At 34.0% G+C, this 11400-nt stretch overlaps 1 long non-coding RNA gene and 1 other non-coding gene across 5 annotated transcripts; one reads left to right on the top strand and one right to left on the bottom strand.

Moving 5' to 3' along the window:
- Positions 1–1389: 1389 nt before the first annotated feature.
- Positions 1390–2509, bottom strand: LOC139189717 (uncharacterized). Of its 4 annotated transcripts, none has more exons than XR_011573581.1 (3): positions 2301–2509; positions 1988–2162; positions 1390–1912 (listed from the first exon to the last, which is right to left on the bottom strand). It is a non-coding gene; the product is annotated as an uncharacterized lncRNA (long non-coding RNA). The 4 variants fall into 4 exon arrangements; XR_011573579.1 differs by having other exon boundaries at positions 1390–1651; positions 1983–2162; XR_011573582.1 differs by having other exon boundaries at positions 1390–1681; positions 1983–2162.
- A 1483-nt stretch (positions 2510–3992) lies between these two features.
- Positions 3993–8202, top strand: LOC103446972 (protein neprosin). The gene is made up of 7 exons (XR_003766464.2): positions 3993–5181; positions 5811–5897; positions 5999–6244; positions 6358–6522; positions 6635–6688; positions 6821–6967; positions 7487–8202. It is a non-coding gene; the product is annotated as a protein neprosin (transcript).
- The last annotated feature ends 3198 nt before the right edge of the window (positions 8203–11400 follow it).

The raw sequence follows: 11400 nt of genomic DNA on the forward strand, positions 1-11400 counted from the left end.
GGTCGGTACCAAGCACAAACAATAGTGCTCAACTTTGCAAGTTTATGCATATGGTTTTCTGTTGAAGAATGTAAACGTGTATCAGAAATTTGATAAATTTGGTATGTAACTGAGTAGTTATATCATTGGTAACATGAAGATCTCTTTTTATAACACTTGTTGCGCTAGCATGTGATCAAGTTCAAGTAGGAGATGATAATGTTACGGGACTAATTAACAGTGATTGTTGGTCCGTCTTTATGAAATATCAGATGGGGTCCAAATGCTGGATGTACCAATCTTTTGTGACTTGTGAGTTTGTTGCGCATAGAGCTTTCTAATTATTTTGTTTGTGGTTCATATCGGTATGGGGCACTATGTGTGCCGATATGATGCAAGATTCATCCAAACCAATTAATGTTTTGATTTGATCGTTGATAAGGAATGATATAGACCTCAAAATTTGAACTAAAGCAGTTCGACTCATTCGTTTCATAATTCCTCGATAATTAAATCAAACTTAATTAAAAATTTATCATATTGCATTGTGAAATCAAACCAAAGTATACCATCCACTCGGCTTTGATCTGTCAACAGAATAACATATTTCAAATATAAAATAAGACTGAAAAATCATATACTTCAGAATCTCTATACTTTGTCATACTGCTATTTATCTTACAACTCTAAAAAATCATATACTTCGGAATCCCTATACTTTGTCATACTGCTATTTATCTTACAACTCTAAACAATAAGGTAATGTTGCGCATGAGAACCCACGACATAACATTATTTGTTTTTCGCGTCACGGTATCACAACGAAGGTGTGTGCAAGTTATTCTCTCGTTAACATGAGAGCAACTCCACCCATGTGGGTTGCTCGGGGGACAGTGGAGAAGAAGGGGCCAGAGGCCCGATGGAGAAAGGTCCAGCCATGTGGAGACCGAGCGACGGTGGGAGCCCGAGCGAAGGGGGGGTGGGGAGTCGACGAGCCTGTGGCCCGAGGGCTTTGCAATTTTTTATTTTTTTTGTGTCAGAGAGAGAGGGGGACCGGAGCTTTTGCAATTTTTTATTATTTAAACAAACAAAAAAAATTATTATTTTAATTGATTATTGCTAGGGAGAGGGTTCCAAGGGTGGAGATGTAAATGGCAATTACTGTTCATTAATGATAGTTACTATTCATTTAAGGCAGTTACTGTTCAATAGGGTGGATTGAATAGTGGATTGCCAGGGGGAAGACTCCATGGGTGGAATTGCTCTGATCCTCTTTGGATTCTTTTGGTGAGGATCTTGGGATCCATGAATCGTATTTGTTCATTATACATCGTGTATTCATTTTTATCAAGTATTATTTGTATTTAATTTTAAATAAAAATATTTAAAATAATTTATAACCGTATAATGTATGATAAATAAACACGATTAATAAATTTCCGAGATATTCACAAAAAGATCCGGATCCATTCTCTCGCTCAATAGAAGAGTCAAAATAATTTCCACACAATTTTTTTTTTTCCACAAATTAGTTGGTGATGAGACGATGGTAACTGTGGTTGGCAGGTGACGGAAAACAAAAGCGACGGGTCCCCTCTGCGGCTCTGCGTCAGTCATATCTCCACCTTGGTAATCATGAACGCAGCTGACGAGAACACTTTTCATTGGGATTCTGAGACGATGAATGTGTAATATTACTGAACTGCCACCGGTTAAATATAAATGTTAAGTTCTAAAGTTATAACATCTAATTTAATATTTGGGTGTGGAACCAGTTATATGTGTGTGCGTGTATTATTGGCAATGCAGTAGCTTTCAGGCCCTCGAAACCTTCCACTGTTGTGTTTCACAGTGGAGCTTCGAACTCCATTGCCGTAGCTAGTCTCATGCAAGTGAATATTCTGCTCGTGTGTCAGATTATATATCTCTCGGGCTGGACGGAAGAACACATATGTTATTTCTATAATTTCATATGTTAATAAAAATGACAAAAATAATAATACCTTACTTGTCAGGAATACAGTGCAAAGTTTTTTTTTTGGAAAAACTGCTACAACAAAGCCAGGGCTAAGAAGCCAAACAAACAGAAAGCCAACAGAAGCCAAACAAGCAGCATAAGCAAGACAAGCTGTGCAGGGATTTACAAGAAAAGAGACGCAGCACCTCATGCCCAGGCGTCATCCCTGCAAAGCTAAAAAAACTAATGAGTACACGGCAAACCATCATTGTTTAAGACACAGTGCAAAGTTTTTTTAAGAAAAAAAATATAAGGTGGTCAAATGGGACTGAAGAACGAGCTAGAAACCAGAAAGGAAGAATACTTTGAATAGGCATGGCAATTGACATCCAGATGCTTTCGCTTCCGAGTTCCTTCCTTCCACCATTTTATTTAGTTTATGATATTATTGTGTGTATAAGATGACAATAATTGTCATGTGAAAAGTGCAGAAGTTGCCTCAGAATCAGATTGCACTCACACTCATCGCTCCTTACTCAAACATTTTTGGTCCTCACCGAACAGTCAACACATGCTATTGCTTGTGATTCACTAAATTATTAAACTCATTGGTCCAACTGCGTACATGCATTAACTTTACCAGCGATATATATCGTCGATATTACTGATGATATAGCTTATGCTTTTTCCAATGTTATAGTTGTTGATATTTAGTTGAAAATGTAATTAACTTTGACATGTAATGAATGTTTTAACTATCTAGAATGTGGATTACTCACAAATTGTGTTTTTTGTTATGCATAATTTTTTACATGATTATTGTTCAGTGATGACTTAAAATGATGTTTAAATTATGTAAAATATATATGGTAACGTTAAACGAGTGATTGACATTAAATTGATTAATTAAATAGCGTTTGAACAATATTACGTATTTTAAAACTACTATGTGTCTTATATTGGTCTCATTTTACTTTTTATTATTTTGACGATGGGGTAATATACTAATATATATAGCAAGGACTACATCTGTTGATGGGTTTGGGAAATTGTGCATTTCCATGGTTGAAAATAGGATATAAAATGGGGGAGGAGAGGACCATTGTTCCCAGTATTATCCTAATTAATATATTTATTCTGTTTAATTATGCATAAAGGAGTGTACTATTCACGCACATTTTTTTACTTCTCTCATATTCCTTGTTAATTTTTGTCATTTGATATTTTTCAATTTATCCAATCCAACGGCAGAAAATTAAAAGGATGTGAGAAAAGTAAAAAATGATGTGTGGATATCACATCCCATACATAAAACGTAAGCCACTGCCTGCCATTGAAAAGTTTAATTATGCATGTAATTGAAAAGTTTAATTATGCATGTAAATAAAAAGTATAGAATAATATGGTGGATGGTGGAGGTGCCATTGAAATGAGATTGGAACATAAGAATCTTTGTCCAGAATAACCAAAAAAACAAATGGTCGTGGACGAGACTCCCCGGTATCAAGGATTCTCTGCTATATAGTGCTTCCTCAAACGTCTTAATATGTCATCTCGTTTATGCCTTGTAAAGGAGGAAGTTTTAACGAAAAACTCACGGTACTGTTCACTTTAACGAAAAATCATATTTTTAAATTAAAAAGTCAAATATAGTACTATTCATTTTACTCTTTATTTTGTCTTTATCATTAAAACTCAAAGTTTTCAAGCTATTTTAATTAGTTTTCCTTATAAAGAAAATTTTTTTTAGGATAGTGATGTCCACACATTATTGGACTCTCACACTCTTTTGGACTTTTCACATATCTTTATTAATTTGTTGTTATTGATATTTTTTTCATTCATTCGATTCAATGAAAAAAACTAAAGAATACTGTGTAAAAGTAAAAACGAGAGCGGATAACTCTGTCCTTTAGTAAATGTGATGGGGGTTATTTTTGAATGAGGAGTGAAAATGAGAAACTGGAAAGATATTTCATGAACCTCCCAATAAGTCTTTCCAAACGACAAACCAAGCTGTAGCCTCAAAAGCTTTTAGCACCATAATTTATCCGGTGGACCTTCCTTTCCCTTTAAAAGAATCGGGTTCATTTTCGACCGCATTGTTTAATTAAACATCTAAGTTGTTGTTTTATTATTATTAATATATAAAATAAAAAACTGTTATCAGCATTTTAAATATTTTATTCTATATTTTTTATAAGTGTATTTTTTTTAATTATAGAAAATTTAGACTGCCAAGTATGATTTTTAAAGTATTAATAACAATTTTCTTAAAATAATAGTCTAGTTATATTTCTTCTCTTTTTATAAAAATAAACTTTCCTCTACTTGTATAATATCATAGCATACGGCTTTGTATTTCGGGCATATTAAAAAATCTTATTGAGATGTACAAAAATCAAATTATACAATAACAAGAGTATTATTTTAAGGATAATAGTAAAGATATCAAAATTTTAAACTAAATTTACAAAATAAATAATATATCATAAATAAAAAATAAATATATTAATCAATACTTAAAAATAATATAATTATCCACGCCATATCATTTAGCACAATTAAAATTTTAAATTTCTAATAATTTTTTATATTAACTCCTTTTATGTAATAGTTTTGAACTTCATGCTCTTGCAAAAGCCTAAAAATTGAAAGGAAGCAGAGAGAGAGAGAGAGAGTTAATTTGAGAGAGAGAAAAGTAGAGGGAAAATGACAAGAAAGAAAGAAATGTGCAGTTCTTGAAATGTGAAAGTAGAGAGATAGAAAACGACAAAGTTCCCAAGTGGGTTCTTGAGAGACAGAGGTGGGCAGTTTTATTGGATTTTGGCGTTGAAGGTTTCAAGCAGAACCAACTCACCCAGCAAAGCTGCGTCATTTGGGTTCTCACACAGAGAGAGAGAGGGGTCTTTGTGTTTCTGGGTAATGATCAATGTGCTTGCTTGAGCTCTAACCTACGCTGCTGGGTCTCTATATTGTAGCACTGTGAGAGAGAGAGAGAGAGAGAGAGAGAGAGAAAGCTTTGATTTTTTGAGCTTTTTGGGTCTTTGTTTTGCTGGGTTTACCAAATGGAGTTTGCTGGGTGCAGCAGAGGGAGCTCTGGGAGAGCTCTGGCGCTGGCCATTTGCCTATTGACCTTGATCTCTCTATCTTGTGCTGCCAGATTGAGTGCTTCTTCAAGGCAGAAGCTTGATGTCCACAAGCACCTAAACCGCTTGAACAAACCCGCCGTGAAAAGCATCAAGGTTTCCTCTTTTTCTTCAACTTTACATTCTTTCTTCATTTAACTTTCTTGGGTTGTGTTTATTTTTTGAAAAAAAATTGAAAAAAAGGAAGAGCTTTCTTGCTTTTTTTGTTCTCTCCCTTTGTTGGATTTCTGAGAAAGTGGTGGAAAATGGAAGAAAGTTCAAAATTTTATACATTTTTTTGTTGTTTTGATTAGTTCTATTCATTTATTTGGGTAAAAATGTTTGATTTATTTGTATTTTCTTATTGTTTTCTCAGTGACCAATTGGGAAGTGTAAGCAAATGGGTTTTCCCCTATGATTTTCAGTATAATATATATATATATATATATATATATATATATATATTTTTTTTTTTTCTGCAGAAGCTTATTATTATTTTTTAAAACAAAACAATGATTTAGTCGTTGTTTGCTCTTTCCTCTCTTTACAATGATTTCCTTTTAAAAGTAGTTACAGAAGATCAGAAAAATGAAAAGAAAAAAAAATCCAAAAAAAAAAGTGTAGCAATGTCTTCAATTATTTTCTCTTGATTCTTGAGAGTTAGCAAGTTTCTTTGTTGTAATATTTTGCACTGCTTCTGTTGTAAGATCTGACTCGAGAATCTTTTGATTTGTTATGGGTATTAGAGCCCAGATGGAGATATTATAGACTGTGTTCATATCTCTCAGCAACCGGCTTTCGATCACCCTTACCTCAAAGATCACAAAATCCAGGTCCATTTTCCTCAACAATACGTTGTTAAATTTGACAATTTTTTGTTCCTTTTGCCTATTGCATTGTTTCTAAGTTTACTTTTGTCTGTTTTGTTTTTCAGATGAGGCCTACCTACCACCCCGAAGGGTTATTTGCTGAGAACAAAGTGGCTGAAAGTACAAAAGAAAGGGTAAATACCCAGCTGTGGCATGTCAATGGGAGATGCCCGGAAGATACTATTCCGGTAAGGAGAACGAAGGAAGATGATATTCTGAGAGCAAGTTCAATGAAACATTATGGAAGGAAGAAGCAGAGAACCATACCAAAATCTGCTGATCCTGATCTTGCCAATGAGAGTGGCCATCAGGTAAGCTTTCTCTAATGGACGTTCTTAGTCTTCCCTGTGTTCTTTAAACTTTATTTTAGTGGATTTCTTAATTTTGTTTTAATTGGCTTCTTTGTTTTTTTGGGGGTGATTAGCATGCAATTGCATATGTCAATGGAGATAAGTACTATGGAGCAAAAGCAACCATAAATGTCTGGGAACCCAAGATACAACAGCCTAATGAGTTCAGCTTGTCTCAGCTGTGGGTATTAGGAGGATCTTTTGGTGAAGATCTGAACAGCATTGAAGCTGGCTGGCAGGTACTATCTTAATCAAGGCCAAAAAGTATTCGAGCCTGTATTTACTAAGTTACTTATTTTCTTATTGAAACGTGAAGTATCGATCTTGATACTTGTTTGTGCACTGCAACAGGTAAGCCCAGACCTCTATGGTGACAACAACACAAGACTTTTTACATACTGGACTGTAAGCTTCCAAAACATTAAATTTCCCTTACTTTTTCGCGTTTGCATTTTTGTTTCTTGTTTATTTTCAATTTTAATAGTTTTGCTAATGTGTTTTTTCCTTGCATGCTTCCCTTCCGTGACTATGTTACAGAGTGATGCATATCAAGCCACTGGTTGCTACAACCTCCTCTGCTCAGGCTTCATTCAAATCAACAATGAAATAGCAATGGGTGCAAGCATCTCTCCAGTTTCAGGCGTTCGAGGATCGCAATATGACATCAGTATACTTGTCTGGAAGGTAAAAAGCAAGCACAAATGGGTCATCTAGTTTGTGGTAAAAGAAAACAAAGGAATATAGCTGATAAACTCCTAAAGGAGGCATATGAGCATGGATAAACGTTAATCAAATTCATCATAGGCAATATAAGCAGCGAAATATATGTGTATATATATGTATAATATGTATTTATATACAATAGATATACATCATCATCATCATATGCAATCTTTGAGAATTAGGGGGTAGGGGCAGAAATCCATTGTGGTTGAGATTCTAAGAATCTGACTGTTGTTGATAAAGGGACAAGCATTGTTTATACAGACATTGACAAGTTCCAAACTTTGATTCATCTTTCTTTGCATGCATGTCACGGGAAAGATAATAGCATTGTCTTGCCACTCTTTTGTTTTGCATAGGCATAGGCTATAGGATAGTAGAGACCCTTTTTATTCCCTCTATAATTCAACAGTAGATATAGATGCACATTTGAGAAAACTGTTTTCACTTGGGAAAACTGTGGTGTTTTTTTGTTCGTAGGATCCAAAGGAGGGGCACTGGTGGATGCAATTCGGAAACGACTATGTGCTGGGTTATTGGCCTTCTTACCTATTCTCCTACTTGGCTGACAGTGCTTCCATGGTTGAGTGGGGAGGTGAGGTTGTGAATTCAGAGCCGGACGGCCAGCACACCTCAACCCAAATGGGCAGCGGACGTTTTCCAGAGGAGGGTTTTGGCAAGGCAAGTTATTTCAGAAACATCCAGGTTGTTGATAGCTCAAATAATCTCAAGGCCCCAAAAGGGTTGGGCACGTTCACTGAGCAACCAAACTGCTATGATGTTCGAACTGGCAGTAATGGAGACTGGGGTCATTACTTTTACTACGGAGGCCCCGGTAAAAACTCGAATTGCCCGTGAGGTGAAAAAGACCATTTCACCGCTCTACTTAATCCTATGTGTATCATTCAATCTAGTGTAATACCTTTTTCTTGTTCTTGTTCTTCTTCTCCCTTGTATACCCTTTTTATTTATTTTTTCCTTTTCAGTGCTTAGGTTGGTTGGGGTAGTACTAGTAGACAAGTGGTTGTAGCTTTTTATGTAGTGGGAAGTTTTGACTCGTTGGTGTTTTTAGTGAAAGGATCAATCTCGCTCCATGTAAGTAAGTGGTGGGTGGGTGTGAAGAAGGTAGGCCGAGTTTCTCAGAAGCCTAAAGAAACGAAGGCCTTTTTTTAATTATATAAAACTCCTTTGGTATTCTTCTTGTTTGTATACACTCCAAATTCCAATCCCTCTCTTGGAGTAGCCTTCGTTTGCTGAAATTAATCACGTTTCTGGTTCTAAAATGTTGAGCAAAAGCATTGGAACTCGCAAGTCTCACCTCTTTTTGTTTTTGTTTTGTTATATGTTATTTTATTTGTTGAATTTGGGTGTTGGTGTAGGTGGTGGTGGCGGTGGCGGGGATGTGGTGCCCTAGACAATATGCTGCTGGTGTAAAAAGGTGTCTGGAATGGGATGGGATGTGATTTTGCATGTGAGTGAATGACAATTCTTTTTGTTAGATTAGATTATCGGATTAGATGCCCCACCAGAGCAGATTCAGAGACGCACTTTGCATATGGTTGCATTGCATGTCCACCACCTCTACGCCCACTACCCATCACAGAGAACAAATTTTCTGCAGTTCGAACACCATGTGTAGGTGTCAGTGTCTTAAATTAATCACGTATCTTACAAAGATGAAAACACAAGTAGTGCGTGATAGATTTGAAATGTTGTTACATCCCGGATGTCCATTGTGAGGTTCTTTCATTCTAAAGCCATCTTCCAGCTTAGATTCCTTCACTAAATTTTTAAGTGTGTAAAGCTAAATGCATTTTCAAAAGACGAGAGAGAGACATGCATGTTGAGCTTGGAGTCTTTTTGGGGCAACTACTAAATGTTGGAAGCAAGTTTAATTGGTTAACAACTAAAAAGTTAAGTTGTGTTCCAACATTATCGTCTTTGTGTTGGTTGCTCTCTTGATCCAACCAGTTGCTGTGATACAGCGTTTTGTAAAGGATCTGTTAAAAAGTCCAGAATACTCAAAAAATCTTTTCATAAAGCATTATGTTATTGATGTTACAAGCGGTTAACAACGTTTTTTTTTGCATCCGAGAGTTTGCGTTTATAGAGAACTAAATCTAAGAAACCCTAACTTGGATGGCTAGACACAAATCCTAAACTAACAAGCAAAACCCAAATATTAAAATAAATATAAATACTAATATTTTCCAACAATTACAAATAGTTAACAACATTTTTTTTTGCACCCGAGGGTTTGCGTTTGATTCTTCAATATCCCTGATCTCAAAACTATTCTTGAAACTTAACCAAACCAGTCACACTTTGGGATTCTGATCGTAATTGAAAACAAACATGAAAATATATTGATTGATTGTGATTGTGATTGTGATTGTGATTGTAATTTTCAAAAAGATTATGTTAATCAGATTTGGGCCAAGGGGAGGGCACTTGTGAAGCCCGCATTGCTTAATACGCCGTACGTTTTAATACAATTTGGGGATTTGGGATGTCCACATTAAACAGTCCCTACCCTTTCATCTCAGTTCCTTTATTCTCATCTGCCATTTGACACAATTTTACTTAGAGAGGTGTATTCAAACAAAAATTTTAAAAAGTTTATAGTACTTCATAAAAATCTGAGTGTATTTATTTTTTGGAAAAATTAGTATCCGGTCCCTAGTTCTTACTGTTCATTGACTAAGACCTTATTAGTTTTCAAATTTTGATTCAAGTCCCTAGCATTAATGTGATAATGAATTTACATGTTTATTATATAATTTTTTAATATAAAAATTAGTAATTAATTTAGGGTTTAATACTCACACCTCTATTAAACTTCTAATTAATTTTCAATTCAAACATTTCCAAAATAATAATAAAATTAAATTAAATTAAGTTTGTACCTATTAGTTTTTTTTTTTATATATAAAAAGATTCTCAATTTTTTAATCTTAAATGTACCCATTCTCAAATATATCAAAAATTTGTTATATGTAAAATGTACCCTTTTTTTAATATAAAATCCTTTCAAATTTTTTAATCCATGTTTAAACTTATATGGGTACATTCTTTTTCGTTGATTTGAGAATGTATCCATGTTTTGGTACAATAACTTTTTTTGTTAATTTTGGTTAATGTACCCATACATATATGTACACACACACATATAATTTATATTTTATTATTTTTAATCCCATAAATTATGGGTTTTATTTAAAATCTCATTAATATAAACAATTACAAATTTCAATTTTTAATTTTTAATTTTAAAAATATAGTAACTTACATTATTACATTAATGTCAGGGACCTCAATCAAAAACTAAAAACTAACAAGGTTTCAATCAAAGAATATTGATAGCTAAGGACCGCATCCAAAGTGTCCCTTTTTTTTTTCTTTAGGAAATCAGGCATCTTTTACTAAGATTTTTAATAATTTCACCAAAAATTCATATAGAGTCCATGAAACTTCATTAAAACTCCATGAATATATAACACTTTAAAATCTTTCAAAATCTCAATTGAATACAAGCCCTTAAAGAAATGAATTCAAGAAGAAATGGATCTATTCCCAATTTCCGACTTCCCTCACATTTAATAACACAAGAAAATATATGTGGATCCCATTTTAAACCAGGGGCGGAGCCAATATGGCCTCACAATGATCATCTCACCCTTGTGAAGTTTTTATGCTTCTCATCAAAATAATATAGTATATAGTAATTTATCAGTTATGTACAATATGCCGATATGGTAGAATTATTTCTTACCTTTTTGTCTTCTTTCATTCTATAAAACATTTATAATATTTAGAAAACTAACATAATCACCAAACCTAAAAGCTAAACAAATCAATTAGCATTAAACTTTTAAACCCTCTCCTATTCAGAGTTTTTCCTAGCGTCTTCATCTCCAAGACTGCAACAACAATAATACTATCTTCATCAATTCATCTTTGGAATTGGAATTATATTCTGAATCAAGAAATCAAATAGGTAATGCCTAACCCTATACATACAATTTTCCGAATTGCCGAACAATACAGCCTTCATCAGTTTGTTTTCGATAATATTGATTATGATACGCTTATGAGAAGATTTTAGACCATGAAAACTTGTCGAGGATAATAAATTTTTATATGAACTTTTCTTATTATATTGTAATCTTATAGTTATTTAAAGTTAACATTCCTTCAAAGGTTTTTTGGCTACGTCAATCTTTTAAACTTAATTATCGTTACCCTCAAAATCAGTAGCCAGTTATTTTGATCCTTATTTCTAGATTTCCTTGATCTCCAAGTTCATTGTTTCCTTACTTGTTCGATTTCTGCTTAAGCAAATATGCTGTCAAAGAGCTATGACAAATCATATGATCGATTTTTGATTTTAGGAC

The sequence above is a fragment of the Malus domestica genome, chromosome 11, assembly GCF_042453785.1.
Source record: "Malus domestica chromosome 11, GDT2T_hap1".
NCBI lineage: Eukaryota > Viridiplantae > Streptophyta > Magnoliopsida > Rosales > Rosaceae > Malus > Malus domestica.